The following is a 26236-nucleotide window of genomic DNA, read 5'->3' on the forward strand; positions in this document are numbered from 1 at the left end:
TTGACAGAAGGAGGTGAACCGGTGAGGGAAGAGTGAGAACCATATTTGTGGGCTTTTAAAAGCCTTGTAATAGAATTAGCTTGAAACACTTCATATTTTGCCTATGCCATCATGCATAAGATGCAGTGTGTGACTCTTTGCTTCCTGATGTCAATATATGCGTCACATTTATGGTTATCTCTGTAATATTTCGGGTCTGTTCCTGTAGAAAAAAAGGAAAAAAACTGGCTTGGCGCTTTAGTACCAAACGGGTCAGAACACCCGTTTATAACCAATAGTTTATCATAGTAGAAGAAACAGAAACATATGCGAAAATAAACAAGGTTGAAACAACCTTTGATTAATACAGAAAACAACTGTTCACAAATAACAGTCATACCTATATTTTTTACCTCTGGACCACCGGTTTATATGACCCGGGTGATGAGGTTGATGATCCAGTCCTTTTGAGAAGTCAATGCTTCTGTACTCCTGATGACTATCATGCCTTGGCGACTTATTGTCAAATAGTCAAGCCGGTGAAAAGACCGTGCTAATTGTTTAAAATTGATACAATAAAAGACCAATAAGACAAATCACAGTTGGTAAACAATATAAATTAACCTTGTAATTAAAGGTTGGGGGTTTCTGATTCGAATACGATCAGTAAACCAGACCAAAGGGGTTAAGCTAAGATTTGAATACGATCATATAGCCCCAGTGGCTTTGGCGTTGTGCCGATCAAGAGGGTACCGATAGCTATGTTCTCTTTGGTTCGAATACGACCTATGTTTGAACAGGAAGCCCCCAAATGACCTTGAGAGGTTTTTAACGACCCTGATTCGAATACGATCCAAGTCGGACCCAAAAGGGGTTAAGCTATGATTCAAATACGATCAAGAAGCCCCCTAGTGAGTTTGGCTTTGAGCCGATCAAGAGGGTTACGACAGCTATGTTCTCTTTGGTTCGAATATGACTTATGTTTGAACAAGAAGCCCCCAAGTGATCATGAGGTTTACAGCTAGATTCGAATACGATCATAAGCCGGACCAAAAAAGGTTAGACTTGATTCAGGTATGATCAGCTCCTTAATAGTCATTTAAATTGTAAAAGAAAGTAAAGATATATAATCTTTGAAAAGGAAAAGGACAGAGGTCCTGCTTTATTACTTATCATAGTATATACAGCGTCAAAGTATGTACATGACGAGAGTTGGTGGCTCAGGTGTAGTATGGCCGAAGTTGAGCAATGTTCCACGGCCGGCGGGTCTCCTCCTCCGACTTACGTGAATCTTTGTGCTCTCGAACGTCAATGAGGTAATACAACCCGTTGTTTAAGTCCTTGCTGACCACAAAGGGTCCTTCCCAAGGCGGGGATAGCTTGTGTGCATCGAATAGATCCTGGATGAGCCGGAGCACCAGGTCACCTTCTTGGAAAGTCCTGGATTTAACCCGACGGCTGTGATAACGGTGCAGGTCCTGTTGATAAATTGTTGATCGAGCCGCTGCTAAGTCTCTCTCCTCATCTAACAAGTCAAATGCATCCTGTCTGGCTTGTTCGCTATTAGCTTCAACATAAGCCGCCACACGAGGCGAGTCATGACGGATGTCACTGGGCAGCACCACTTCCGCTCCATAAACCATGAAGAAGGGTGTATAACCCGTAGACCTGTTAGAAGTGGTGTTAATACTCCATAGTTCCGAGGGTAACTCCTCTACCCAACAACCCGGCGTCCGTTGTAAGGGAACCATGAGCCGGGGTTTGAGACCTTTCAAGATTTCAAGATTTGCTCTCTCAGCCTGCCCATTAGATTGAGGGTGAGCTACAGAAGAAACATCAAGTCGGATATGCTCACGCTGACAAAACTCTTCCATAGCCCCTTGGGATTAATTAGTACCATTGTTAGTGATAATGCTGTGTGGAAAACCAAAGCGAAAAATCACCTTTTTCATGAACTGAACCGCTGTGGCTGCATCACACTTACTCACTGGCTCTGCCTCAATCCACTTTGTGAATTTGTCAACTGCCACTAAAAGATGTGTCTTTTTATCCTTAGACCTTTTGAAAGGTCCAACCATGTCAAGCTCCCAGACCGCAAACGACAAAGTGATTGGAATCATCCGCAACTCTTGAGCCGGCACATGCACTCATCGTGCAAATTTTTGACATCCATCACATCTACTGACCAGATCCTCTGCATCAGCATGAGCCGTCAACCAGTAAAAATCATGACGAAAAGCTTTGGTCACAAGAGACTTTGACCCGGCGTGATGACCACAATCCCCTTCATGTATCTCCCGAAGTATTTCTTGGCCTTCTTCAGGAGAAACACACCTTTGAAATGCTCCAGTGACGCTACGATGATATAACTCCATTAGAAATCGTCATTGATTTGGACCGCCGGGTTATCTGTCGGGCCAGGGTCTCATCTGCTGGCAACTCGCCCCGGGTCATGTAAGCCAAGAACGATAATGTCCAATCTGGGATGACGTGAAGAGCCGTCACCAACTGTGCCTTCGGATCAGGAACGGCTAAATCTTCCTCTGTAGGTAACTTAACAGACGGGTTATACAAAACATCCAAAAAGGTCTTAGGTGGCACCGTCTTACGTTGAGATCCCAACCGGCTTAAAGCATCGGCCGCTTCGTTCTTCCTACGGTCAATGTGTTCCACCTGATAAGCTTTAAAATGTCATGCAACAGCATCGACTTCACGACGATAAGCCGTCATGAGAGGGTCCTTGGAATACCACTTTCCTGACACCTGTTGAGCCACCAAATCTGAGTCGCCAAGGCACTGGACCCGGCTTAGACTCATTGCTTTCGCCATTCGAAGACCATGGAGCAAGGCTTCATATTCTGCTACGTTGTTAGTACAAGGAAACATCAATCGCAACACATAACAAAATTTGTCACCTCAAGGAGAAGTTAACACAACTCCAGCCCCCGAGCCTTCCAACTGTCTGGACCCATCAAAGTGAATCGTCCAATATGTGTTGTCTGGTTTTTCCTCTGACATCTGCATCTCTGTCCAGTCATTAATAAAGTCAACCAGCGCTTGAGATTTGATCGCAGTACGTGGCACATATTTCAACCCATGAGACCCAAGTTCAATGGCCCACTTGGCGACTCGTCCAGTAGCTTCTCTATTTTGAATGATGTCTCCCAAAGGAGCAGAGCTAACCACAGTGATTGGGTGACTCTGAAAGTAATGTTTTAGCTTCCGGCTTGCCATGAACACTCCATAAACGAGTTTCTGCCAATGTGGATATCTTTGTTTAGATTCAATCAACACCTCACTAACGTAGTAAACCGGCCGCTGGACCGGATGTTCCTTGCCAGCTTCCTTGTGTTCCACCACAATCACCACACTAACAACTCGTGAGTTAGTGACTACATATAACAATAGTGGTTCTTTCTCAACCGGAGCAGCAAGAACGGGCGGCTCAGCAAGCTGTTTCTTCAGATCCTCAAAGGCAGAATTTGCAGCTTCACTCCAAACAAAGTCATCCGTCTTTTTCATCATCTGATATAAAGGCATCGCCTTCTCCCCTAACCGGCTTATGAACTGGCTCAGAGCAGCAACACGACCCGCCAGCCGTTGAACATCATTGATGCATGATGGTTTGGCCAGGGATGTGATTGCCTTAATTTTCTTCGGGTTAGCTTCAATACCTCGATTGGACACCAAAAAACCCAAGAGCTTGCCAGCTGGGACTCCAAAAACACACTTGGCCGGGTTAAGCATCATCTTGTAGACCCGGAGGTTATCAAAGGTCTCCTTCAGATCTGTTACCAAGGTTTCCTCTTTTCTGGACTTCACTACTATGTCATCCACATAAGTATGAACATTACGCCCAATCTGATTGTGAAGGCAATTCTGCACACACCGTTGATAAGTTGCCTGGGCACTCTTAAGCCCAAAAGGCATAAACACATAGCAGAAGACTCCAAATGGAGTGATGAAAGCTGTCTTCTCCTGATCCTTAACTGCCATCTTGATCTGATGATAACCCGAATAAGCATCCAGAAAACTCAAACGCTCAGAACCCACCATAGCATCAATGATCTGATCAATACGAGGGAGAGCAAAAGGGTTAGCCGGACAAGCTTTGTTTAAATCGGTGTAATCCACACACATACGCTAGGTGCTGTTCTTCTTGAGTACAAGCACCGGGTTAGCCAACCACTCTGGGTGAAAAACTTCCACAATGAACCCGGCCGCCAAGAGCCGGGCCACCTCTTCTCCAATGGCTTTGTGCCTTTCCTCATTAAACCGTCGGAGAAACTGCCTGACCGGCTTAAACTTCGGATCAATATTAAGAGTGTGCTCAGCGAGTTCTCTCAGGACACCTGGCATGTCAGAAGGTTTCCATGCAAAGATGTCCTGGTTCTCACGGATGAACTCGATGAGCGCACTTTCCTATTTTGGATCCAAGTCGGCACTGATGATGAACTGCTTGGATGAGTCGCCAGGCATGAAATCAACCGTTTTGGTGTCATCACCTGACTTGAATTTCAACACCGGCTCATGCTCTGTTGTTGGCTTTTTTAAAGACGTCATGTCTGCCGGGTCAACATTATCTTTATAAAACTTTAACTCCTCTGTTGCACAAACAGACTCAGCATAAGCGCCGTCTCCTTCTTCACATTCCAGGGCTATTTTCTGGCTTCCGTGAACCGTAATGGTGCCTTTATAACCCGGCATCTTAAGCTATAGATATACATAACACGGCTGAGCCATGAACTTGACGTAAGCCTGCCATCCAAATAGAGCATGATATGGGCTTTTGATCTTAACCACCTCAAAAGTTAACTTCTCAGCTCTGAAATCATATTCATCCCAAAGGCTACTTCCAGTTCAATCTTACCAACTGGGTATGCCGACTTGCCAGGTACAACACCGTGAAAAATAGTGTTGGATTGCTTAAGACTCTTATCAGTCAACCCCATCCAACGAAACGTCTCATAGTAGAGGATGTTGATGCTACTGCCTCCATCCATGAGCACTTTAGTGAATTTATATCCACCAACCTGAGGTGCCACTACCAAGGCTAAGTGACCCGGATTGTCAACCCGGGGAGGATGATCTTCCCTGCTCCACATGATAGGCTGTTCTGACCACATTAAATAACGTGGAATCACCGGCTCAACGGCATTGACAACCCTCTTATGAAGCTTCTGGTCCCTCTTGCATAAACTAGTGGTAAATACATGGTATTGCCCACTATTCAACTGTTTTGGGTTGCTGCTGATTACCTTGGCCGGGTTGTGGATTATAACCTCCCTGGTTACCCGTATGGCCCTGACTGTGAAAACCACCTCCACCTGAACCGGTGCTCGGACCATGAAAGCCGCCTCCGCCTGAACCGCCGCCAGGCCCGTGACTTCCATCAAACGTGTTTGAATTTTTAAATGCCTTCATAATTGTACAGTCCTTCCACAGATGGGTGGCTGGCTTCTCCCGGGTGCCGTGTCTTGGACAAGGTTCATTCAATAGTTGCTCGAGGGTGGGACCTAACCCGCCTGACCGAGGGGGTTATCTACCCTTGCGCCGTTGATTGTTGCCCTGTGCATTGGTGTTAGCCACAAATTCGTGAGCCTTACATTTGTTACCTCCTTGATTTGCCGGGTTATGCTGGTGACCCTTGCCGTTGCCGTTCTTCTTTCCCTTCCCTATTTTTTCTTTGTCAGACACGGGGTCCTTGGTACTATCAGAATCAGCATACTTGACCAGAGCCGCCATCAACTGGCCCATGTCATTGCAGTCATGCTTGAGCCGCCCCAGCTTCTGCTTCAGAGGTTCAAAACGGCAATTTTTCTCCAACATTAAGACTGCCGAGCCGGCATCCATCTTATCAGATGAATGTATTATCTCCTTGACCCGGCGCACCCAATGGGTTATGGACTCACCTTCCTCTTGCTTACAATTAGCCAGGTCCACGATTGACATATGTTGTTTGCATGTGTCTTTGAAGTTCTGAATGAACCGGGTTTTTAATTCCGTCCATGAGCCGATGGAATTGGGGGGCAATCCTTTCAACCAAGTACGAGCCGTTCCATCCAACATCATAGTAAAATATTTAGCCATTGCTATATCGGTGACCTCCAACAGCTCCATCGCCATCTCATAACTCTCAATCCAGGCCCCAGACTGCAAGTCGGCCATGTAATTAGGCACCTTATGAGGCCCCTTGAAGTCTTTTGGAAAGCGCTCATTACGTATGGCCGGCACCAGGCAAGGGACACCTCCTGTTCTTGTGGCTACTCCTGCCTCAACAGAGGTTGCTGGATAAGCCAGAAAAGTTTGATGAGCTGCCTGCTCAGCTGCCAGTTGAAACGCCCGCTCAGCGTCTTGCCGAATCCTCTCCTGATCCGCTAAGTTAAGGGCTCCAGCCTGTACCGGCTCATTCCTGCGTGGTTGGTTGCGGTGTTGAGCGTTGCTTGACATATCAGCTGAGTCCATATGCCTGCTGTAGCTTGGGCTCCGGCTCGGGCGAGGGGTTGAATGGATTCTGTCTCGACTGTAAGAGTATGCATCCTGCTGCCCCAGAGCCGTCTGAAGAAGTTCTCTCACCCTTCGCGTTTCGATTGCTGTTGGAGAGTCACCTTCCATCGGGAGAGCCGCCAAACGAGCCGACGCAGCAATGAGGTTTTTCAAAGGATTGGAGAAGTGACCCGGTGGTGTTGGCGCATAATGAGGCGGAGCGGTATACATGCGGGGTGGTTCCATGGCCCGCGGCTGAACCGGTGCTACGGGTGTCGTGATCCGATTTGCCTCCGGCAGGTTACTTGGACCGGCCCCGGGTGTATGGAAAAGGTTCCTAGGATCGAGCGTCAGAGGTAGACGTGACTGAGTTTTTTGATGCCTTCTCCTCATGACCTCATTTGACGCGTTCAGATCCACCGAGAGCCGGAAAGTCTCCGCTTGAAGCTGCTGAGCACGAGCGTCCAAAGCCGCCCGCTCCGCGGCCATCCTGACCTCTTCTGCTGCTAAGTTTTCCTTGGCATGTGCCATCTCTTCACGTACCCGTGCCACCTCCGTGTCATGCTGAACTTTATCCGCCGGCTCCACCACGATTGTCAACAGAGCTGTCAGCTTATCCGTGAGGTCCATTAGTATCTGAGCCGGGGGCACGCGGGGTCTCCTTACCCGGCCGTTGCCGACCCGGTGGTTGTTGCTGCTGCAGCCGTGAAGTTCTGCCCGGGCTGAGTGCCTGCCATGAAGACTCCAGCTCGATTCGGCAGCTCAAAGGGGTCCAGAATACTGCAGCCATCGGAACAGCCCCCAAGCATGCCATCCTGCAGCTGATACAAAGAATCCGTTTCGCCTGTTGATGATGTAGCGTCGGAACAGATGGCTGTCTCACCGCCATCCACTGATCCTTCCGAGTATTCACCTCCATGGATGCAACCCACAAAGGCACACTTCACGGCGGGTCGGGCCCGGGCGGGCCTCGCGCGCTGAGCCGTCTCTATGATGTTGGTGCAGACGTCCGGCTCAGGGCCCGATTCGCCGATCCGGCCAATGAAGACATGAATCCCGCCGAAGGGGACCCGGTACCCGTACTCAATTGAGCCGGCCTCAGGGCCCCAACCTTCTTCGTTGATGTAGAGCTTGCCGCGACGACTCTTGGTTATCCGGCCCACAACGTATCCCTTGAGCCCTTCGAAGTTGCCCTTCAAGAACTCAAATCCACCATGCGCTGGCCCCACGGTGGGCGCCAACTGTCGTGAAATTGTCACGGCAGATGTCCTAGCAAAAGGACTTAGTCGTAGGGTCATCGCAACTAGGAAGCTTCAAAGGGTTAATCGGGACAAAGGACACGAGAGGTTTTATACTAGTTCGACCCCTTACGATGAAGGTAAAAGCCTACGTCTAGTTGTATTGAAATTGCTGGGGTTTCGATCACCAAGAGACTAATTCGCAGCTTGGTTATCGATCTCTTGTTTCTTGCCCTAAGTCACCACCGGGTCGTCCCCTTATATACACGGGTTGACGCCTGGCGGCCTACAGAGTCCCGGCCGGCTCATAAAACGTGTCCGGCTCGGTGACTTCTTTACATGCCTTTCTTTATAAATTTTTTCTTACATAGCGATTTACAATATTGGGTTTTAAGCCGCCTCTGGGCTTAGGCCTTCTACAAGTCTTAATAACTATTACCTTGAATATTACTGGGCTCCTTTTGTAACCCGTCATTGAGGCTGACCCGGCCCCTCCTGAGTGGGTCTTTACCGGTTAGCTATGTTCCCAACCGTAATACGTGAGGAGAGGTGTAACCGACTGAGTACAGAAAAACTGCAGAGCAGAAGGCTTACGGACGATCGTCGGTGCAGTCGCCGTCGCAGTGGTCGTCTGCCATGATCGCCAGACCGGTCGGGCTGCTGCCACCGCCTATCAACGATCGATGGTTGATGAACTCAGCGACCACGACCAGGATGGTTTATTCTGCTTCAACCCGGACTCAGTCTTCGTTCAAACCGTACGAATCCCACGCGCCCGGTAGTTGTCGATCGATCAGTGCCATCGAGCAATCCATCAGACCCAGACCAACAATCAACCGAGAGCTGCGCAGGTGCTAGCCAAGAAACCCCAAATCGATCCAAGAGCTAGCGAAGCAAGCTAAACTAGCATGGGGTGCAGCATGAGCCGTTTCTTCAAGGCCACAGTCACCCTGGTTATCCTCGTCCTTCTCTTCATGCCCGGCTCCATAGCCGCAGCTGCCACCAGCTTCGACGCCTTCCGAAGCCAACACCTGCCGCTGCCGGGCCAACTCCTCCGCGGGCCGGAGAGCGTCGCCTTTGACACCCAGTGCCACGGCCCCTAGCCCCCTCTACAACAGGGGCGTCTCGGACAGCACGCACACACCAACTGGGCTGGACGAGACGACTTATGCTGTCCTGACTACGATAGCGAGGCGTGCACGGCGTCCAAGTTCCGCCCGGAGACTAAAACTGAGAGCCACTGCGGCGGCCCAGGCCCGCTCGGCCTGTGGTTCAACCAGAAATCGGGCAACCTCTACGTGGCCGACGCGACAAAGGGCTCATGCGGGTAGTGCCGGGCGGCGGGGAGGCGACCGTGCTGGTCAACCAGGTTGATGGTTTTCGTCTCCGCTTCACCAACGAGGTCGGCGTCGACCAAGGTACTGGCCAAGTCTACTTCACCGACAGCTCGATGAACTTCGCGAGGTCGTAACATGGGCTGGTCACCAAGACAGGGGACTCGACAGGCCGCCTCATGATGTACGACCCACAGACATTGGATGTCACCGTGCTCCAAGCTAGGATAACGTCCCCAAATGGCGTCGACCAACCGGACACACCTCGTGGCTGCGTCTACCGGTCTGTGCAAGCTGCTAAGGCGCAGGACCAGAGGGGTCAATGTAGGCACATCCGAGCCTTTCGCCGACCTGCCTGGCTACCCGGATAACATGAGGCCGGACAAGGGAGGTTATTGGGTGGGGGGCTGGGCCCGGGGCGTGCACAATACGTTCTTTGGTCAGTGTAGCATTTTGGGCCCTGTAGACATACTGTAGCTTACTATTGCAGGCCTAGGGCCCGGGGCCTGGCCAAGTCCTAGCTCCGCCCCTGTTGGGTGGGGTTGCACTGTGAGAAGAATGAGCTGCCCTTTAGTCGTGATAGCCATCTTCTCGTATCGAGGGTCGGTGCCGATGAGAAGATAATCGAGGAGATGAGAGATCCAAAGAAAGTCAGGCTGACCAAGATCATGAAGAGAGATAATGGCAAACTCTACATGGGTTCAGTGGAGCTTCGTCACGTAGGCGTTGTTAAACGCAAGTAGAGAAGAGCAGATATCACATGGATTTTGGTTTTCCTGTTCCTTTTATATTGGACTATAGTTACTGTTATCCATCTTTAAAACCTTTTCGTGGTACGGAGCTTTCCAAATTGGGACACCGTATTCATACTAGCATCAAAACCTCACGATGTCAAAAAAAGCATCAAAAAACATTGTGAAGGACTGCCTTTTAAATGAGTCACACAAAATAAATACACAGATTTTAATAAAAACTCAGTTATGTTCAAAACGCAGAGAAAAACTGTCCAAATCGGGACAGTGTATTCATACTATCATCAAAATATTGTGAAGGATCGCCTTGTAAATTAGTCACGCAAAGTAAATAAACAGATTTAAATAACAAATCAGTTATCTTCAAAAGGACGAGAAAAAAGGAAGCCAGGTGGCGCCGCGCCAAGCGTTCAAAGTTCTAAGTTCTAAGTCACACGTAAGTTCAGGCGAGCGTACACAGTATTATGGAGTGCCCCAACTGTTTCGACACTAAGGGTCTTGACGCCGAGTATGCTGGATTGGAGACTGATTGCTTCTACTTCACACTTTTGTAGGGCTTCAAATGGATGACGGTATACATATTTTATGTATTTTTCCACATCGTATGCATGTATTAAGGGTTTTGCTTGACAAACGTAAATTTGTTCTTTCTTCCTTTTTTTTTAACTTTAGGGCATGCCTGTTTTCCAAGGCCCGACCTCCTAAAGATCCTTAAGGTCGGCATGATCAGGGGACTACCACCACTGCCTACCTCAATACCAGAAAGGGTTTCTCTTTCAAGACAACGATCCATAACGAAAAAGGAACCTCTTTTGATTGTTCTAATTGGAGGGCATTGCCAAAACTTACAAATTTTAGGAAGGGATGATTATCCTCTCCGATTTTAGCAAATTTTCTGATTCTCATCACGATGACATCTTGGTGGACTTGAACAACATTTCAATGCTTCATCTCTGTAAGTTTCTTAAACATACATTTTTGGACAGCTTACTTCCTAGCGCCAAAAACAACTCGGAAGATAGTTGACAACACTTATTATACTGTTGGCACCCCTCTTACTTGGGAGGATAATAATCATCTCATCTCCTTTGTTGATGGTATTGAGTGTCTTATGGACACTTACAATTCCATACAAATTGATGGACCATATGTGCCACTAATGCACGTCTTTAACAAGACCAACATTCAAAACAATACATGGTAAGAATTGTATCCAGTTACATCTTTTTCATGTACTCTTCATAAATTAAATATAGTGCTTACTATATGTTACTATTGTGTTCTTGCAATAGAAGCTCCCAAGATGTGTTGTGCCTGAGGTGATGGATGGCTATGGTGAGATGACACTTATCTTCCATGACAAGAAAAATTTCAGAGACACATACTCGACTGCAGCCCTACCAGATGGATGCGTCCTAGTTAATGGGTGGAGGTGAATACCGAGGGAATGCAACCGGGAAATTGGAGCTAGGTTGATCTATGTGCTTCACCATGGACATGCAGGGATTTTACACATCCAAAGAGAGGACTAGTTAGTAGTTATCAATCACTTTTTGAGACATAGTCCCTTTTGACTATCGAACATCCTTTTGGCTAAACCTAGTATGTACTGTTCCATGGCTAAATTATGTGATGCTTAGTCATGATACTATCTAGTGGATAAGGTAGCAAAATGCATGCATGTAAGGACGGGTATTAGTATAATATTGCAGCATATTGCAATTTCTAATGGGCATCAATGTAGTATGCATGTATTGTGTGCAAAACGTTGCAATGGCAACAAAATCTTCCGCTGCCGCATTATATTTTAATTTACGTGGGAGAGGCTACCAGTGGCATGTGAAAATATGCCCGCCACTGGTAAGGAATTTTCCAGTGGCAGACGTGTATTATTGCCCGTCACTGGTATAAGCATTACCAGTGGCGGGGCTAGCAGTGGCAGGAGGTCAATGGAGGACGCCCATCACAACAAAGCTCATCATTAATAGGCTTTTTGCGCCTGCCACTAGTATCCTGTTCTGCAGTAGTGTATGAAAACTGCCGCACAAAACGTGTTTATAAAAATTCCCCTATGCATTTTTTCATCTTTCACAAATAAAACGTCTCAAATAAACTATTAAATTTGTCCATGTTTAGGTGAAGTGGTCGTGGAAGAATATCTTCGATGATTCTTCGTTGTATGAGGAAGACGACAATGATTTTGAGTTTGCGAGTGCCATCGTTGCCACCGACGAAGATTTTAGGAGGCCATGATGTGTTTCTCAGATAGGTCGATGATTGCTTCCTCAAGACCAAGTCATGGGTCATGATGGTCTTGTCAGGGATTCCTTTACGTTGAATGCAGTTTATCCCCCATACTCTTTTCGGCGTCGATAAAGGATGCATCGATCTCGATTTACCACCATTGCAAAGCCTATGGAGAGACATGATGCTTGGTTTGCACCGAGAAGGAACACAGCGGGAGTAGAAAGTGAAAGTCCATTTTTGAATATAATAGCAGCCGTGTGAGTTCTTGCTTTTGGATGCATAGTCATTGCCATTGATGGCTATGTTCGCATTGGTGAAGATCTCATCTCAGAGTGTGTGAGATGATTCTGCACAACTATTATCAAGATCTATGGACCAAAGTACTTGAGGGCTCCTGATACGTCTCCAACGTATCTATAATTTTTGATTGCTCCATGCTATATTATCTACTGTTTTGGATGTTTATGAGCTTTATTATACACTTTTATATCATTTTTTGGGACTAACCTATTAACCCAGAGCCCAGTGCCAGTTTCTGTTTTTACCTTGTTTTAGAATATCGCAGAAAAGGAAAACCAAACGGAGTCCAATTGACCTGAAACTTCACGGAACTTATTTTTGGATCAGAAAAAGCCCAGAAGACTTGGAGTGCACGTCAGGGGATCTACGAGGAAGCCACGAGGCAGGGGGGCGCGCCCTCCACCCTCGTGGGCCCCTCATGGCCCCCCTGACGTATTTCTTCCGCCTATATATATCTCCATATACCCTAAAACGATCGGGGAGCACAATAGATCGGGAGTTCCGCCGCCAGAAGCCTCCGTAGCCACCGAAAGCCAATCTAGACCCGTTCCGGCACCCTACCGGAGGGGGAATCCCTCTCTGGTGGCCATCTTCATCATCCTGATGCTCTCCATGACGAGGAGGGAGTAGTTTTCCCTCAGGGCTGAGGGTATGTACCAGTAGCTATGTGTTTGATATCTCTCTCTCTCTCTCTCTCTCTCTCGTGTTCTTGATTTGGCACGATCTTGATGTATCGCGAGCTTTGCTATTATAGTTGGATCTTATGTTTCTCCTCCCCCTCTACTCTCTTGTAATGGATTGAGTTTACCCTTTGAAGTTATCTTATCGGATTGAGTCTTTAAAGGTTTGAGAACACTTGATGCATGTCTCGCCGTGCGTATCTGTGGTGACAATGGGATATCACGTAATTCACTTGATGTATGTTTTAGTGACCAACTTGCCGGTTCCGCCCATGAACCTATGCATAGGGTTTGGCACACGTTTTTGTCGCCATTCTCTGGTAGAAACTTTGGGGCACTCTTTGAGGTTCTATGTGTTGGTTGAATAGATGAATCTGAGATTGTGTGACGCATATCGTATAATCATACCCACGATACTTGAGGTGACATTAGGGTTTTGGTTGATTTGTGTCTTAAGGTGTTATTCTAGTACGAACTCCAGGGCTGTTTGTGACACTTATAGGAATAGTCCAACGGATTGATTGGAAAGAATAACTTTGAGGTGGTTCCGTACCCTACCATAATCTCTTCATTTGTTCTCCGCTATTAGTGACTTTGGAGTGACTCTTTGTTGCATGTTGAGGGATAGTTATGTGATCCAAGTATGCTTTTATTGTTGAGGGAACTTGCACTAGCGAAAGTATGAACCCTACGCCTTGTTTCAACGCATTGCAATACCGTTTACGCTCACTTTTATCATTAATTACCTTCTGTTTTTATAATTTCAGATTACAAAAACTATTATCTACTATCCATATACCACTTGTAGCCCCATCTCTTCGCCGAACTAGTGCACCTATACAATTTACCATTGTATTGGGTGTGTCGAGGACACAAGAGACTCTTTGTTATTTGGTTGCAGGGTTGCTCGAGAGAGACCATCTTCATCCTACGCCTCCTACGAATTGAGAAACCTTAGGTCATCCACTTGAGGGAAATTTGCTACTGTCCTACAAACCTCTGCACTTGGAGGCCCAACAACGTCTACAAGAAGAAGGTTGTGTAGTAGACATCAACTCCCAATGAAGAAGATGTTGGGGATCGTAGCAGAAATTTAAAATTTTCTACGCATCACCAAGATCAATCTATGGAGTCATCTAGCAACGAGAGGGAGAGGAGTGCATCTACATACCCTTGTAGATCGCGAGCGGAAGCGTTCAGAGAACGGGGTTGATGGAGTCGTACTCGACGTGATCCAAATCACCGATGATCCTAGCGCCGAACGGATGGCACCTCCGCGTTCAACACACGTACGGAGCGGAGACATCTCCCGTGCCTTGATCCAGCAAGGAGAAGGGAGAGGTTGAGGAAGAGAGCTCCAACAGCAGCACGACGGCGTGGTGGTGGTGGAGTGGCAGTACTCCGGCAGGGCTTCGCCAAGCTCTTAACGGAGGAGGAGAGGTGTTGGGGAGGGGAGGGGCTGCGCCTTTGATGTGTTGTGCAGCCCTCCCCTTGCCCCTCTATTTATAGGGGAAGGAGGAAGGGGGCCGGCCCCCTCTAGATGAGATCTAGAGGGGGGGGGGGCGGTCAAGGGGAGTGGCTTGCCCCCCAAGCAAGGGGGACGCCCCCTCTAGGGTTTCCCCCCAACCCTAGGCGCATGGGCCCAAGGGGGGGATGCTCCCAGCCCTCCAAGGGCTGGTTCCCTTTCCTCTACGGTCCATGAGGCCCCCCGAGAGAGGTGGCTCCTCCCGTTGGACCCCCGGAACCCCTCCGGTGGCCCCGGTATAATACCGCTATGCCCCCGAACCTTTCCGGTGACCGTATGACAACTTCCCATATATAAATCTTCACCTCCGGACCATTCCGGAACTCCTCGTGACGTCCGGGATCTCATCCGGGACTCCGAACAACATTCGGTAATCACATACAAGTCTTCCTAATAACCCTAGCGTCATCGAACCTTAAGTGTCTAGACCCTACGGGTTCGGGAACCATGCAGACATGACCGAGACAACTCTCCGTCCAATAACCAACAGTGGGATCTGGATACCCATATTGGCTCCCACATGTTCCACGATGATCTCATCGGATGAACCACAATGTCGAGGATTCAAGCAATCCCGTATACAATTCCCTTTGTCAATCGGTACGTTACTTGCCCGAGATTCGATCGTCGGTATCCCAATACCTCGTTCAATCTCATTACCGGCAAGTCACTTTACTCGTTCCGTAACACATCATCCCGTGACCAACCCTTAGTCACATTGAGCTCATTACGATGATGTCTTACCGAGTGGGCCCAGAGATATCTCTCCGTCATACGGAGTGACAAATCCCAGTCTCGATTCGTGCCAACCCAACAGACACTTTCGGAGATGCCCGTAGTGCACCTTTATAGTCACCCAGTTACGTTGTGACGTTTGGCACACCCAAAGTATTCATACAGTATACGGGAGTTGCACAATCTCATGGTCTAAGGAAAAGATACTTGACATTAGAAAAGCTTTAGCAGACGAACTACACGATCTTGCGCTATGCTTAGGATTGGGTCTTGTCCATCACATCATTCTCCTAATGATGTGATCCCGTTATCAATGACATCCAATGTCCATAGCCAGGAAATCATGACTATCTGTTGATCAACGAGCTAGTCAACTAGAGGCTTACCAGGGACATATTATGGTCTATGTATTCACACGTGTATTACGATTTCCGGATAAGACAGTTATAGCATGAATAAAGACAATTATCATGAACAAAGAAATATAATAATAACCATTTTATTATTGCCTCTATGGCATATTTCCAACAGTCTCCCACTTGCACTAGAGTCAATAATCTAGTTACATTGTGATGAATCGAACACCCATATAGTTCTAGTGTTGATCATGTTTTGCTCGAGGAAGAGGTTTAGTCAACGGATCTGCGACATTCAGGTCCTTATGCACTTTACAAATATCTATGTCTCCATTTTGAACATTTTCACGAATGGAGTTGAAGCCACGCTTGATATGCCTGGTCTTCCTGTGAAACCTGGGCTCCTTGGCAGGGGCAATAGCTCCAGTGTTGTCACAGAAGAGAGTCATCGGGCCCGACACATTGGGAATAACTCCTAGGTCGGTAATGAACTCCTTTATCCAGATTGCTTCTTGTGCTGCCTCCGAGGCTGCCATGTACTCCACTTCACATGTAGATCCCGCCACGATGCTTTGCTTGCAACTGCACCAGCTGATTGCCCCACCATTCAAAATATACACGTATCTGATTTGTGACTTAGAGTCATCCAGATCTGTGTCGAAGCTAGCATCGACGTAACCCTTTACGACGAGCTCTTCGTCACCTCCATAAATGAGAAACATATCCTTAGTCCTCTTCAGGTACTTCAGGATATTGTTGACCGCTGTCCAGTGTTCCATGCCGGGATTACTTTGGTACCTTCCTACCAAACTTACGGCAAGGTTTACATCAGATCTGGTACACATCATGGCATACACGATAGACCCTATGGCCGAGGCATAGGGGACGACACTCATCTTTTCTCTATCTTCTGCCGTGGTCGGGCATTGAGCCGTGCTCAATCTCATACCTTGCAATACAGGCAAGAACCCCTTCTTGAACTGATTCATATTGAACTTCTTCAATATCTTGTCAAGGTACGTACTCTGTGAAAGACCAATGAGGCGTCTCGATCTATCTCTATAGATCTTGATGCCTAATATATAAGCAACTTCTCCAAGGTCCTTCATTGAAAAACACTTGTTCAAGTAGGCCTTTATGCTTTCCAAGAATTCTATATCATTTCCCATCAATAGTATGTCATCCACATATAATATGAGAAATGCTACAGAGCTCCCACTCACTTTCTTGTAAACACAGGCTTCTCCATAAGTCTGCGTAAACCCAAACGCTTTGATCATCTCATCAAATCGAATGTTCCAACTCTGAGATGCTTGCACCAGACCATAGATTGAGCATTGGAGCTTGCACACCTTGTCAGCATTCTTAGGATCGACAAAACCTTCCGGCTGCATCATATACAATTCTTCCTTAAGGAAACCATTAAGGAATGCCGTTTTGACGTCCATTTGCCATATCTCATAATCATAGATGCGGCAATTTCTAACATAATTTGGACGGACTTCAGCTTCGCTACGGGTGAGAAAGTCTCATCGTAGTCAACCCCTTGAACTTGTCGATAACCCTTAGCGACAAGCCGAGCCTTATAGATGGTCACATTACCATCCGCGTCTGTCTTCTTAAAGATCCATTTATTTTCTATGGCTCGCCGATCATCGGGCAAGTCAGTCAAAGTCCATACTTCGTTTTCATACATGGATCCTATCTCGGATTTCATGGCTTCCAGCCATTTGTCGGAACCTGGGCCCGCCATTGCTTCTTCATAGTTCGAAGGTTCACCGTTGTCTAACAACATGATTTCCAGGATAGGGTTGCCGTACCACTCTGGTGCGGAACGTGTCCTTGTGGACCTACGAAGTTCAGTAGCAACTTGATCTGAAGTTTCATGATCATCATCATTAACTTCCTCTCTTGTTGGTGCAGGCACCTAAGAAACATTTTCTTGAGCTCCGCCACTCTCCGGTTCAAGAGGCAATATTTCATCAAGTTCTACTTTCCTCCCACTCACTTCTTTCGAGAGAAACTCTTTCTCTAGAAAGGATCCATTCTTGGCAACAAAGATCTTGCCTTCGGATCTGAGGTAGAAGGTATACCCAATAGTTTCTTTAGGGTATCCTATGAAGACGCATTTTTCCGATTTGGGTTCGAGCTTTTCAGGTTGAAGTTTCTTGACATAAGCATCGCATCCCCAAACTTCCAGAAACGACAGCTTAGGTTTCTTACCAAACCACAATTCATACGGTGTCGTCTCAATGGATTTCGACGGAGCCCTATTTAAAGTGAATGCGGCAGTCTCTATAGCATAAGCCCAAAATGATAGCGGTAGATCGGTAAGAGACATCATAGATCGCACCATATCCAATAGGGTGCGATTACAACGTTCGGACACACCATTACGCTGAGGTGTTCCAGGCGGCGTCAATTGTGAAACTATTCCACATTTCCTTAAGTGCGTGCCAAATTCGTGACTCAAATATTCTCCCCCATTATCTGATCGTAAGAACTTGATTTTCCTGTCACGTTAATTCTCAACCTCACTCTGAAATTCCTTGAACTTTTCAAAGGTCTCAGACTTGTGTTTCATTAAGTAGACATACCCATATCTACTCAAGTCATCAGTGAGGGTGAGAACATAATGATAGCCACCGCGAGCCTCAACACTCATTGGAGCGCACACATCAGTATGTATGATTTCCAGTAAGTTGGTTGCTGGCTCCATTGTTTTGGAGAACGGAGTCTTGGTCATTTTGCCCATGAGGCATGGTTCGCACGTGTCAAATAATTCATAATCAAGAGACTCTAAAAGTCCATCTGCATGGAGTTTCTTCATGCGTTTGACACCAATGTGACCAAGGCGGCAGTGCCACAAGTATGTGGGACTATCATTATCAACCTTACACCTTTTGGCATTCACACTATGAATATGTGTAACATCACGTTCGAGATTAAATAAGAAATAAACCATTGACCAACGGGGCATGACTGTTGGGGAACGTAGCAGAAATTCAAAATTTTCCTACGTGTCACCAAGATCTATCTATGGAGAGACCAGCAACGAGGGGAAGGAGAGTGCATCTACATACCCTTGTAGATCGCTAAGCGGAAGCGTTCAAGTGAACGGGGTTGATGGAGTCGTACCCGTCGTGATCCAAATCACCGGAGATCCTAGCGCCGAACTGACGGCACCTCCGCGTTCAACGCACGTACAGCCTGGTGACGTCTCCCATGCCTTGATCCAGCAAGGAGAGAGGGAGAGGTTGAGGAAGACTCCATCCAGCAGCAGCACAACAGTGTGGTGGTGATGGAGGAGCGTGGTACTCCAGCAGGGCTTCGCCAAGCATCGCAAGAGACAAGGAGGGAGAAGGGTAGGGCTGCGCCAAGAAGGAGAGGAACTCGTGTGTATTGGGCAGCCCATAACTCAACTATATATAGGGGAAGGGGAGGGGCTGCACCCCCACCTAGGGTTCCCTCCCTAGGGGTGGCGGCAGCCCCCTAGATCCCATCTAGGGGCGGCCAAGGGGAGGGGAGAGGGGGAGGCGCACCAGGGTGGGCCTTAGGGCCCATCTGCCCTAGGGTTTGCCCCCTTCTCCTCCCCCTTGCGCCTTGGGCCTTGGTGGGGGGCGCACCAGCCCACCTGGGGCTGGTCCCCTCCCACACTTGGCCCATGCATCCCTCCGGGGCTTGTGGCCCCACTTGGTGGACCCCCGGGACCCTCCCGGTGGTCCCAGTACGTTACCGATAAAACCAGAAACTTTTCCGGTGACCAAAACAGGACTTCCCATATATAAATCTTTACCTCCGGATCATTTCGGAACTCCTCGTGACGTCCGGGATCTCATCCGGGACTCCGAACAACATTCGGTAACCACGTATATCTATTCCCTATAACCCTAGCGTCATCGAACCTTAAGTGTGTAGACCCTACGGGTTCGGGAGACATGCAGACATGACCGAGATGACTCTCCGGTCAATAATCAACAGCGGGATCTGGATACCCATGCTGGCTCCCACATGCTCCACGATGATCTCATCAGATGAACCACGATGTCAAGGACTTAATCAATCCGTATACAATTCCCTTTGTCTAGCGGTACGATACTTGCCCGAGATTCGATCGTCGGTATCCCGATACCTTGTTCAATCTCGTTACTGGCAAGTCTCTTTACTCGTTCCGTAACACATCATCCGGTGATCAACTCCTTGGTCACATTGTGCACATTATGATGATGTCCTACCGAGTGGACCCAGAGATACCTCTCCGTTTACACGGAGTGACAAATCCCAGTCTCGATTCGTGCCAACCCAACAGACACTTTTGGAGATACCTGTAGTGTACCTTTATAGCCACCCAGTTACGTTGTGACGTTTGGCACACCCAAAGCACTCCTACGGTATCCGGGAGTTACACAATCTCATGGTCTAAGGAAATGATACTTGACATTAGAAAAGCTTTAGCATACGAACTACATGATCTTGTGCTAGGCTTAGGATTGGGTCCTGTCCATCACATCATTCTCCTAATGATGTGATCCCGTTATCAATGACATCTAATGTCCATGGTCAGGAAACCGTAACCATCTATTGATCAACGAGCTAGTCAACTAGAGGCTTAATAGGGACATGGTGTTGTCTATGTATCCACACATGTATCTGAGTTTCCTATCAATACAATTCTAGCATGGATAATAAACGATTATCATGAACAAGGAAATATAATAATAATCAATTTATTATTGCCTCTAGGGCATATTTCCAACAATGACCATAAAACATGTCTCTCATATAAATGGAACAACCATTATTCTCAGATTTAAATGAGTAGTCATCTCGCATTAAACGAGATCCAGATACAATGTTCATGCTCAAAGCTGGTACTAAATAACAATTATTGAGGTTTAAAACTAATCCTGTAGGTAAATGTAGTGGTAGCATGCCGACGGCGATCACATCGACCTTGGAACCATTCCCAACGCGCATCTTCACCTCGTCCTTCGCCAGTCTCCGTTTATTCCGCAGTTCCTGTTTTGAGTTACAAATATGAGCAACTGCACCGATATCAAATACCCAGGAGCTACTACAAGCACTGGTTAGGTACACATCAATAACATGTATATCACATATACCTTTGGCATTGCCGGCCTTCTTATCCGCTAAGTACTTGGGGCAGTTCCGCTTCCAGTGACCGTTTTCCTTGCAATAAAAGCACTCAGTCTCAGGCTTGGGTCCATTCTTTGGCTTCTTCCCAGCAGCTTGCTTACCGGGCGCAGCAACTCCCTTGCCGTCCTTCTTGAAGTTCTTTTTACCCTTGCCTTTCTTGAACTTAGTGGTTTTATTCACCATCAACACTTGATGTTCCTTTTTGATTTCCACCTCCGCTGATTTCAGCATTGAATATACCTCAGGAATGGTCTTTTCCATCCCCTGCATATTGAAGTTCATCACAAAGCTCTTGTAGCTAAGTGGGAGCGACTGAAGGATTCTGTCAACGACCACATCATCCGGGAGATTAACTCCCAGCTCAGACAAGTGGTTGTGCAACACAGACATTTTGAGTATGTGCTCGCTGACGGAACTATTCTCCTCCATCTTACAACTGTAGAACTTGTTGGAGACTTCATATCTCTCAACCCGGGCATGAGCTTGGAAAACCATTTTCAGCTCTTGGAACATCTTATATGCTCCGTGTTGCTAAAAACGCTTTTGGAGCCCCGGTTCTAAGCTGTAAAGCATGCCGCACTGAACCAGGGAGTAATCATCACTACGCGTCTGCCAAGCGTTCATAACATCTTGTTCTGCATGGAAAATAGGTGCTTCACCTAGCGGTGCATCAAGAACATATGCTTTCCTGGCAGCTATGAGGATAATCCTCAGGTTACGGACCCAGTCCGTGTAGTTGCTGCCATCGTCTTTCAGCTTGGTTTTCTCTAGAAACGCGTTGAAGTTGAGAGCAACATTAGCGTGGGCCATTTGATCTATAAGACATATTGCAAAGATTTTTAGACTATGTTCATGATAATTAAGTTCATCTAATCAAATTATTAAATGAACTCCCACTCAGATAGACATCCCTCTAGTCATCTAAGTGATACATGATCCGAGTCAACTAGGCTGTGTCCGATCATCATGTGAGACGGACTAGTCATCATCGGTGAACATTTTCATGTTGATCGTATCTTCTATACGACTCATGTTCGACCTTTCGGTCTTCCGTGTTCCGAGGCCATGTCTGTACATGCTAGGCTCGTCAAGTCAACCTAAGTGTATTGCGTGTGTAAATCTGGCTTACACCCGTTGTATGCGAACGTTAGAACCTATCACAACCGACCATCACGTGGTGCTTCAGAACAACGGACCTTAGCAACGGTGCACAGTTAGGGGGAACACTTTCTTGAAATTATTGCGAGGGATCATCTTATTTATGCTACCGTCGTTCTAAGCAAATAAGATGTAAAACATGATAAACATCACATGCAATCAAATAGTGACATGATATGGCCAATATCATTTTGCTCCTTTTGATCTCCATCTCCGGGGTGCCATGATCATCATCGTCACCGACATGACACCATGACCTCCATCATCATGATCTCCATCATCGTGTCTTCATGAAGTTGTCTCGCCAACTATTACTTCTACTACTATTGGCTAACGGTTAGCGATAAAGTAAAGTAATTACATGACGTTTATGTTGACACGCAGGTTATGAATAAATTAAGACAACTCCTATGTCTCCTGCCAGTTGTCATACTCATCGACATGCAAGTCGTGATTCCTATTACAAGAACATGATCAATCTCATACATCACATATATCATTCATAACATCCTTTTGGCCATATCACATCACACGACATATGCTGCAAAAACAAGTTAGACGTCCTCTAATTGTTGTTGCAAGTTTTTACGTGGCTGCTATAGGTTTCTAGCAAGAACGTTTCTTACCTACGCCAATGTTGGGGAACGTAGCAGAAAACAAAAATTTTCCTACGGTTTCACCAAGATCCATCTAGGAGTTCATCTAGCAACGAGTGATTAGATGCATCTACGTACCTTGTAGATCGCGAGCGGAAGCATTCAAAGAACGGGGATGATGTAGTCGAACACGACGTGATTCAAATCACCGATGATCTTAGCACCGAACGGACGATGCCTCCGCGTTCAACACACGTACGGAACGGATGACGTCTCCTCCTTTCTTGATCCAGCAAGGGGGGGAAGAGAGGTTGATGAAGATCCAGCAGCACGACGGCGTGGTGGTGGATGCAGGGCGTCACAGTAGCAGGGCTTCGCCTATAACTACGAGAGAGAGACGTAACGGGGAGAGAGGAAGCACCAAAGGCTGAGGTATGAAATCCCTCCCCTCCCCCACTATATATAGGAGGGCCAAGGGGGGTGGTGCGCAGCCTAGGAGATCCAATCTCCTAGGTGCGGCGGCCAGGGGAGGTTTCCCTCCCCCCCAAGGCACTTAGGGGTGCCTTCCACTAGTGGGACTCCTCCCCCATGGAAACCCTAGGCGCATGGGCCTAGTAGGGGCTGGTGCCCTTGGCCCATACTAGGCCAAGGCGCACCCCCTACAGCCCATGTGGCCCCCCGGGACAGGTGGCCCCACCCGGTGGGCCCCCGGGACCCCTCCGGTGGTCCCGGTACAATACCGATAACCCCGAAACTTGTCCCGATGGCCGAAACAGCACTTCCTATATATAATTCTTTACCTCCGGACCATTCCGGAACTCCTCGTGACGTCCGGGATCTCATCCGGGACTTCGAACAACATTCGGGTTCTGCATATACATATCTTCACAACCCTAGCGTCACCGAACCTTAAGTGTGTAGACCCTACGGGTTCGGGAGACAAGCAGACATGACCGAGACGACTCTCCGGTCAATAACCAACAGCGGGATCTGGATACCCATGATGGCTCCCACATGCTCCACGATGATCTCATCGGATGAACCACGATGTCGAGGATTAATCAACCCCGTATACAATTCCCTTTGTCAATCGGTATGTTACTTGCCCGAGACTCGATCGTCGGTATCCCAATACCTTGTTCAATCTCGTTACCGGCAAGTCACTTTACTCGTACCGTAATGCATGATCCCGTGATCAACCACTTGGTCACCTTGAGCTCATAATGATGATGCATTACCGAGTGGGCCCAGTGATACCTCTCCGTTATATGGAGTGACAAATCCCAGTCTCGATCCGTGTCAACCCAACAGACACTTTCGGAAATACCTGTAGTGCACCTTTATAGTCACCCAGTAACGTTGTGACGTTTGATACACCAAGCACTCCTACGGTATCCGGGAGTTACACGATCTCATGGTCAAAGGAAAAGATACTTGACATGGAAAAGCTCTAGCAAACGAACTACACGATCTTTGGCTATGCTTAGGATTGGGTCTTGTCCATCACATCATTCTCCTAATGATGTGATCCCGTTATCAATGACATCCAATGTCCATAGCCAGGAAATCATGACTATCTGTTGATCAACGAGCTAGTCAACTAGAGGCTTACCAGGGACATATTATGGTCTATGTATTCACACGTGTATTACGATTTCCGGATAATACAGTTATAGCATGAATAAAGACAATTATCATGAACAAAGAAATATAATAATAATGCTTTTATTATTGCCTCTAGGGCATATTTCCAACAGTCTCCCACTTGCACTAGAGTCAATAATCTAGTTACATTGTGATGAATCGAACACCCATGGAATTCTGGTGTTGATCATGTTTTGCCCTAGGGAGAGGTTTAGTCAACGGATCTGCTACATTCAGGTCCGTATGTACTTTACAAATCTCTATGTCTCCATTTTGAACATTTTCACGAATGGAGTTGAAGCGACGCTTGATGTGCCTTGTCTTCTTGTGAAACCTGGGCTCCTTGGCAAGTGCAATAGCTCCAGTGTTGTCACAAAAGAGTTTGATTGGCCCCGATGCATTGGGTATGACTCCTAGGTCGGTGATGAACTCCTTCACCCATATTGCTTCATGTGCTGCCTCCGAGGCTGCCATGTACTCCGCTTCACATGTAGATCTCGCCACGACGCTCTGCTTGCAGCTGCACCAGCTCACTGCTCCACCATTCAATATATACACGTATCCGGTTTGTGACTTAGAGTCATCCAGATCTGTGTCGAAGCTAGCGTCGACGTAACCCTTTACAACGAGCTCTTCGTCACCTCCATAAACGAGAAACATGTCCTTTGTCCTTTTCAGGTACTTCAGGATATTCTTGACCGCTGTCCAGTGTTCCTTGCCGAGATTACTTTGGTACCTTCCTACCAAACTTACGGCAAGGTTTACATCAGGTCTGGTACACAGCATGGCATACATAATAGAACCTATGGCTGAGGCATAGGGGATGATACTCATCTCTTCTATATCTTCTGCCGTGGTCGGGCATTGAGCCGAGCTCAATCTCACACCTTGCAAAACAGGCAAGAACCCTTTCTTGGACTGATCCATTTTGAATTTCTTCAAAATCTTATCAAGGTATGTGCTTTGTGAAAGACCTATGAGGCGTCTTGATCTATCTCTATAGATCTTGATGCCTAATATATAAGCAGCTTCTCCAAGGTCCTTCATTGAAAAACTCTTATTCAAGTAGGCCTTGATGCTGTCCAAGAGTTCTATATCATTTCCCATCAAAAGTATGTCATCTACATATAATATGAGAAATGCTACAGAGCTCCCACTCACTTTCTTGTAAACGCAGGCTTCTCCATAAGTCTGCGTAAACCCAAACGCTTTGATCATCTCATCAAAGCGAATGTTCCAACTCCGAGATGCTTGCACCAGCCCATAAATCGAGCGTTGGAGCTTGCACACCTTGTCAGCATTCTTAGGATCGAAAAAACCTTCCGGCTGCATCATATACAACTCTTCCTTAAGGAAACCATTAAGGAATGCCGTTTTGACGTCCATTTGCCATATCTCATAATCGTAGAATGCGGCAATCGCTAACATGATTCGGACGGACTTTAGCTTCGCTACCGGTGAGAAAGTCTCATCGTAGTCAATTCCTTGAACTTGTCGATAACCCTTAGCGACAAGCCGAGCTTTATAGATGGTCACATTACCATCCGCGTCTGTCTTCTTCTTGAAGATCCATTTATTTTCTATGGCTCGCCGTTCAACGGGCAAGTCAGTCAAAGTCCATACTTCGTTTTCATACATGGATCTTATCTCGGATTTCATGGCTTCTAGCCATTTGTCGGAATCCGGGCCTGCCATCGCTTCTTCATAGTTCGAAGGTTCACTGTTGTCTAACAACATGATTTCCAAGACAGGGTTGCCGTACCACTCTGGTGCGGAACGTGTCCTTGTGGACCTTCGAATTTCAGTAGGAGCTTGATCAGAAGTATCTTGATCATCATCAATAACTTCCTCTCTAGTCGGTGCAGGCGCCTCAGGAACATTTTCTTGAGTTGCGCCATTTTCCGGTTCAAGAGGCAATACTTCATCAAGGTCTACTTTCCTCCCACTTACTTCTTTCGAGAGAAGCTCTTTCTCCAGAAAGGATCCATTCTTGGCAACAAATATCTTGCCTTCGGATCTGAGGTAGAAGATATACCCAATGGTTTCTTT

The 26236-nt window shown here is 47.1% G+C and overlaps 1 pseudogene; it reads left to right on the forward strand.

The window, feature by feature from the left end:
- Window positions 1-8611: 8611 nt before the first annotated feature.
- On the forward strand, window positions 8612-9780 carry LOC125540550 (annotated as a pseudogene).
- The last annotated feature ends 16456 nt before the right edge of the window (window positions 9781-26236 follow it).

The sequence above is a fragment of the Triticum urartu genome, chromosome 1 (genome assembly GCF_003073215.2).
Source record: "Triticum urartu cultivar G1812 chromosome 1, Tu2.1, whole genome shotgun sequence".
In the NCBI taxonomy this organism is placed as follows: domain Eukaryota; kingdom Viridiplantae; phylum Streptophyta; class Magnoliopsida; order Poales; family Poaceae; genus Triticum; species Triticum urartu.